Raw genomic sequence first — 7233 nt, 5'->3', positions numbered from 1 at the left:
GTGGCATGCTTAGGGTTTCCTGACCAGGAGACCTCCCACCTGCTCACAGACGTAATATTGCTATTACTGTGGTAACCAGACCCCTGGGGTTCCACAAAAGCTCCAAAATGCTTGCCTAATATGGCTGTTTATCCAAAAGGAAGGAAAGGGGGGTATAGTTGGATACATAGCATTGCATTACAGTAGATTAAAATGCAATGCAGAGTTTCTGAAGTTGAACCAAAACAAGTTTGTCATCTGGCTTCTGCAACTTGTAACATGAAAAATCCAAAGAGGGGAAGAAAAGCAAGGCTAAATTGTCCTTCCAAAAATGCAACAAACAAGCAAAAGCAACAAAATGTATTGAATTCAATTCTTTCTGATTTTAGAAACTGCATTAAAGAAGGAGTGCACCGGTCCTGGAAATGCTGCAATACCAGGTCAATGCGTGGAGTGGACAGAGCAAGCTCTTTTACCATCTCCCTGTTCTAAAAATCCATTTAATATATGGTCCCCAGATAGGGGACGTATCAGATATTAAACTGATAAGAACAGATTTTGATTGAATATATCTTTTATTAGCACAGAAAACAAGTTAACAGACAGTGTACAATGCCGCAGCCCAGTACACACAGAATTCTACATCATATTTACATAGCATGAGGATACGACGCACTAACTAGACACATCACACCCCTATGCTACACAAAACACTCAATCTGAAAGAAAAAGCGTGTCAATCAATACAGTACGACGAACCGTGATAAGGGATGGGGATTGGTAAAAAGGGGATGGGGAGGGGAAAATCACAGGCCCGAAGCTTTATTAAAAGACAAGACACACAAGGGGAGAGGGGGAGGAGGAGTTTAGTCCTCATCCTCGTCCTCCGGACCGTCCACGATGGAATAGTCTCTGAGCAGGCCGAGAAGCGATAACCAGAATTTGTTTCGGCCTACGGTCCCACCCTCGGATCCTGAAAAGTCCATTGGTGGAGATGGGCACCTGGACTCCCGTTAAGAAGACATGTTGTCAACCTCTAGATCCCTTACATGCCTGCACTTTTCGGCTTGCTGCTGCTGCAATCCACGCGTTTTAGATCTGCATAACTCCACCTATTTTAGCACAGCACCCTCACCCCCTGCTGTTCCCACCCGCCTCAACACCGGTGGAAGGGAGGAGAACCAATTAAGGGGGGGGGGGGGTGGAACGAGCAGCTGTCTACACTTAGCAGGAGTGCTGCTGATTACTTACCTTTCCTGCTGCTGCTGGCTGTCCAGCAGCAGACTGAAGGTGGCTGCTGCCGTGCGCAGGTATATAAAGGCTCAGAGCCTATTATGACACGCGCAGCCAGCGTTCCATTGCCACATTCCATCTACTGCAGGCAGGATACCTGGCTGGCTGAACGGCACTGAGAAGCTCACAGAGACCGCCATAAGCAACAGTTTAAAAGAATGCCACAGACTAATCAACCAAACTTTTTGGGTTGGGTTATTTTTTATAGTCTGCAGGCATTAAACGAAAGAAGTCAGTGTTCCACCAGAGGGAGACAACGTTTCAGAAAAGGCATTGGAGCAAGCCAAAAAAGACATTTTAAGTGCAGCAGAGTATAACCAGCGCACATACCTGTTAGCTCAGGTGAGTTTAAACGGCTGCTGTTGATAACAAGGGCATTTGCTAAATAGATGGTGTGTGTGCAACAATATACTGAAAGAACAATTATATTGTGCAGCTTATCTCACCACCTGTAGTTAGTTAGGTGAAAGCTCCAAAATGCTTGCCTAATATGGCTGTTTATCCAAAAGGAAGGAAAGGGGGGTATAGCTGGATACATAGCATTGCATTACAGTAGATTAAAATGCAATGCAGAGTTTCTGAAGTTGAACCAAAACAAGTTTGTCATCTGGCTTCTGCAACTTGTAACATGAAAAATCCATTGAGGGGAAGAAAAGCAAGGCTAAAATGTCCTTCCAAAAATGCAACAAACAAGCAAAAGCAACAAAATGTATTGAATTCAATTCTTTCTGATTTTAGAAACTGCATTAAAGAAGGAGTGCACCGGTCCTGGAAATGCTGCAATACCAGGTCAATGCGTGGAGTGGACAGAGCAAGCTCTTTTACCATCTCCCTGTTCTAAAAATCCATTTAATATATGGTCCCCAGATAGGGGACGTATCAGATATTAAACTGATAAAAACAGATTTTGATTGAATATATCTTTTATTAGCACAGAAAATAAGTTAACAGACAGTGTACAGTGCCGCAGACCAGTACACACAGAATTCTACAACATATTTACATAGCATGAGGATACGACGCACTAACTAGACACATCACACCCCTATGCTACACAAAACACTCAATCTGAAAGAAAAAGCGTGTCAATCAATACAGTACGACTAACCATGATAAGGGATGGGGATTGGTAAAAAGGGGATGGGGAGGGGAAAATCACAGGCCCGAAGCTTTATTAAAAGACAAGACACATAAGGGGAGAGGGGGAGGAGGAGTTTAGTCCTCATCCTCGTCCTCCGGACCGTCCACGATGGAATAGTCTCTGAGCAGGCCGAGAAGCGATAACCAGAATTGGTTTCGGCCTACGGTCCCACCCTCGGATCCTGAAAAGTCCATTGGTGGAGATGGGCACCTGGACTCCCGTTAAGAAGACATGTTGTCAACCTCTAGATCCCTTACATGCCTGCACTTTTCGGCTTGCTGCTGCTGCAATCCACGCATTTTAGATCTGCATAACTCCACCTATTTTAGCACAGCACCCTCAACCCCTGCTGTTCCCACCCGCCTCAACACCGGTGGAAGGGAGGAGAACCAATTAAGGGGGGGGGAGTGGAACGAGCAGCTGTCTACACTTAGCAGGAGTGTTGCTGATTACTTACCTTTCCTGCTGCTGCTGGCTGTCCAGCAGCAGACTGAAGGTGGCTGCTGCCGTGCGCAGGTATATAAAGGCTCAGAGCCTATTATGACACGCGCAGCCAGCGTTCCATTGCCACATTCCATCTACTGCAGGCAGGATACCTGGCTGGCTGAACGGCACTGAGAAGTTCACAGAGACCGCCATAAGCAACAGTTTAAAAGAATGCCACAGACTTATCAACCAAACTTTTTGGGTTGGGTTATTTTTTATAGTCTGCAGGCGTTAAATGAAAGAAGTCAGTGTTCCACCAGAGGGAGACAACGTTTCAGAAAAGGCATTGGAGCAAGTCAAAAAAGAAATTTTAAGTGCAGCAGAGTATAACCAGCGCACATACCTGTTAGCTCAGGTGAGTTTAAACGGCTGCTGTTGGTAACAAGGGCATTTGCTAAATAGATGGTGTGTGTGCAACAATATACTGAAAGAACAATTATATTGTGCAGCTTATCTCACCACCTGTAGTTAGTTAGGTGAAAGCTCCAAAATGCTTGCCTAATATGGCTGTTTATCCAAAAGGAAGGAAAGGGGGGTATAGCTGGATACATAGCATTGCATTACAGTAGATTAAAATGCAATGCAGAGTTTCTGAAGTTGAACCAAAACAAGTTTGTCATCTGGCTTCTGCAACTTGTAACATGAAAAATCCAATGAGGGGAAGAAAAGCAAGGCTAAAATGTCCTTCCAAAAATGCAACAAACAAGCAAAAGCAACAAAATGTATTGAATTCAATTCTTTCTGATTTTAGAAACTGCATTAAAGAATGAGTGCACTGGTCCTGGAAATGCTGCAATACCAGGTCAATGTGTGGAGTGGACAGAGCAAGCTCTTTTACCATCTCCCTGTTCTAAAAATCCATTTAATATATGGTCCCCAGATAGGGGACGTATCAGATATTAAACTGATAAGAACAGATTTTGATTGAATATATCTTTTATTAGCACAGAAAATAAGTTAACAGACAGTGTACAGTGCCGCAGCCCAGTACACACAGAATTCTACATCATATTTACATAGCATGAGGATACGACGCACTAACTAGACACATCACACCCCTATGCTACACAAAACACTCAATCTGAAAGAAAAAGCATGTCAATCAACACAGTACCACGAACCGTGATAAGGGATGGGGATTGGGAAAAAGGGGATGGGGAGGGGAAAATCACAGGCCCGAAGCTTTATTGAAAGACAAGACACATAAGGGGAGAGGGGGAGGAGGAGTTTAGTCCTCATCCTCGTCCTCCGGACCGTCCACGATGGAATAGTCTCTGAGCAGGCCGAGAAGCGATAACCAGAATTGGTTTCGGCCTACGGTACCACCCTCGGATCCTGAAAAGTCCATTGGTGGAGATGGGCACCTGGACTCCCGTTAAGAAGACATGTTGTCAACCTCTAGATCCCTTACATGCCTGCACTTTTCGGCTTGCTGCAGCCGCAATCCACGCGTTTTAGATATGCATAACTCCACCTATATTAGCACAGCACCCTCACCCCCTGCTGTTCCCACCCACCTCAACACCGGTGGAAGGGAGGAGAACCAATTAAGGGGGGGGGGGGTGGAACGAGCATCTGTCTACACTTAGCAGGAGTGCTGCTGATTACTTACCTTTCTTGCTGCTGCTGGCTGTCCAGCAGCAGACTGAAGGTGGCTGCTGCCGTGCGCAGGTATATAAAGGCTCAGAGCCTATTATGACACGCGCAGCCAGCGTTCCATTGCCACATTCCATCTACTGCAGGCAGGATACCTGGCTGGCTGAACGGCACTGAGAAGCTCACAGAGATCGCCATAAGCAACAGTTTAAAAGAATGCCACAGACTAATCAACCAAACTTTTTGGGTTGGGTTATTTTTTATAGTCTGCAGGCGTTAAATGAAAGAAGTCAGTGTTCCACCAGAGGGAGACAATGTTTCAGAAAAGGCATTGGAGCAAGCCAAAAAAGAAATTTTAAGTGCAGCAGAGTATAACCAGCGCACATACCTGTTAGCTCAGGTGAGTTTAAACGGCTGCTGTTGATAACAAGGGCATTTGCTAAATAGATGGTGTGTGTGCAACAATATACTGAAAGAACAATTATATTGTGCAGCTTATCTCACCACCTGTAGTTAGTTAGGTGAAAGCTCCAAAATGCTTGCCTAATATGGCTTTTTATCCAAAAGAAAGGAAAGGGGGGTATAGCTGGATACATAGCATTGCATTACAGTAGATTAAAATGCAATGCAGAGTTTCTGAAGTTGAACCAAAACAAGTTTGTCATCTGGCTTCTGCAACTTGTAACATGAAAAATCCAATGAGGGGAAGAAAAGCAAGGCAAAAATGTCCTTCCAAAAATGCAACAAACAAGCAAAAGCAACAAAATGTATTGAATTCAATTCTGTCTGATTTTAGAAACTGCATTAAAGAAGGAGTGCACCGGTCCTGGAAATGCTGCAATACCAGGTCAATGCGTGGAGTGAACAGAGCAAGCTGTTTTACCATCTCCCTGTTCTAAAAATCCATTTAATATATGGTCCCCAGATAGGGGACGTATCAGATATTAAACTGATAAGAACAGATTTTGATTGAATATATCTTTTATTAGCACAGAAAATAAGTTAACAGACAGTGTACAGTGCCGCAGCCCAGTACACACAGAATTCTACATCATATTTACGTAGCATGAGGATACGACGCACTAACTAGACACATCACACCCCTATGCTACACAAAACACTCAATCTGAAAGAAAAAGCGTGTCAATCAATACAGTACGACGAACCGTGATAAGGGATGGGGATTGGGAAAAAGGGGATGGGGAGGGGAAAATCACAGGCCCGAAGCTTTATTGAAAGACAAGACACATAAGGGGAGAGGGAGAGGAGGAGTTTAGTCCTCATTCTCGTCCTCCGGACCGTCCACGATGGAATAGTCTCTGAGCAGGCCGAGAAGCGATAACCAGAATTGGTTTCGGCCTACGGTACCACCCTCGGATCCTGAAAAGTCCATTGGTGGAGATGGGCACCTGGACTCCCGTTAAGAAGACATGTTGTCAACCTCTAGATCCCTTACATGACTGCACTTTTTGGCTTGCTGCTGCTGCAATCCACGTGTTTTAGATCTGCATAACTCCACCTATTTTAGCACAGCACCCTCACCCCCTGCTGATCCCACCCGCCTCAACACCGGTGGAAGGGAGGAGAACCAATTAAGGGGGGGGGTGGAACGAGCAGCTGTCTACACTTTGCAGGTGTATGCCCAGTGGTGGCCACTCTTAGTCTCGGAATTCCGCTAATGTTTAACAATGCTTTGGAACTCTTCCATTGTTTTCGGAATTTCGCTGATGTTTATCAATGCTTTGGAACTCTTCCATTGTTCTCGGAATTCTGATGAAGTTTAAAAATACTTTGGAACTGTTCCATTGTTCTCGATATTCTGGTGAAGTTTAAAAATGCTTTGGAACTTTTCCATTGTTCTTGGAATTCCAGTAATGTTTTACAATGCTTTGGAACTCTTCCATTGTTCTCGGAATTCCGCTGATATTTAACAATGCTTTGGAACTCTTCCATTGTTCTCAGAATTCCGCTGAAGTTTAAAAATGCTTTGGAACTCTTCCATTGTTCTCAGAATTCCGCTGAAGTTTAAAAATGCTTTGGAACTCTTCCATTGTTCTCGGAATTCTGCTGAAGTTTAAACATGCTTTGGAACTTTTCCATTGTTCTCGTAATTCCGCTGATGTTTAACACTGCTTTGGAACTTTTCCATTGTTCTCGTAATTCCGCTGATGTTTAACACTGGTTTGGAACTCTTCCATTGTTCTCGGAATTCCGCTGAAGTTTAAAAATTCTTTAGAACTCTTCCTTTGTTCTCGGACTTCCGCTGATATTTATCAATGCTTTCGAACTCTTCCATTGTTCTCGGAACTCTGCTGAAGTTTAAACATGCTTTGGAACTTTTCCATTGTTCTCGTAATTCCGCTGATGTTTAACACTGCTTTGGAACTCTTCCATTGTTCTCAGAATTCCGCTGACGTTTAAAAATGCTTTGGAACTCTTCCTTTGTTCTCGGAATTCCGCTGATATTAATCAATGCTTTCGAACTCTTCCAGTGTTCTCGGAACTCTGCTGAAGTTTAAAAATGCTTTGGAACTTTTCCATTGTTCTTGGAATTCCACTAATGTTTAACAATGCTTTGGAACTCTTCCATTGTTCTCGTAATTCTGCTGATGTTTAAATATGCTTTGAAACTCTTCCATTGTTCTCAGAATTCCGCTGAAGTTTAAAAATGCTTTGGTACTCTTCCATTGTTCTCGCAATTCCGCTAAAGTTTAAAAATGCCTTGGAACTCTTCCATT

The 7233-nt window shown here is 43.8% G+C and overlaps 4 pseudogenes; all 4 read right to left on the bottom strand.

Moving 5' to 3' along the window:
- Positions 1-382: 382 nt before the first annotated feature.
- On the bottom strand, positions 383-551 carry LOC141192469 (U2 spliceosomal RNA; annotated as a pseudogene).
- Positions 552-2024: 1473 nt separating this feature from the next.
- On the bottom strand, positions 2025-2193 carry LOC141192479 (U2 spliceosomal RNA; annotated as a pseudogene).
- Positions 2194-3664: 1471 nt separating this feature from the next.
- On the bottom strand, positions 3665-3833 carry LOC141192477 (U2 spliceosomal RNA; annotated as a pseudogene).
- A 1472-nt stretch (positions 3834-5305) lies between these two features.
- On the bottom strand, positions 5306-5474 carry LOC141192471 (U2 spliceosomal RNA; annotated as a pseudogene).
- Between the last annotated feature and the right edge of the window lie 1759 nt (positions 5475-7233).

Source organism: Phyllobates terribilis, unplaced genomic scaffold (assembly GCF_046119375.1).
Source record: "Phyllobates terribilis strain yellow unplaced genomic scaffold, ASM4611937v1 Scaffold_61__1_contigs__length_8056638, whole genome shotgun sequence".
NCBI lineage: Eukaryota > Metazoa > Chordata > Amphibia > Anura > Dendrobatidae > Phyllobates > Phyllobates terribilis.
Note: the sequence above shows the minus strand (reverse complement) of the source record. Positions and strands in the feature narration are given on the sequence as shown.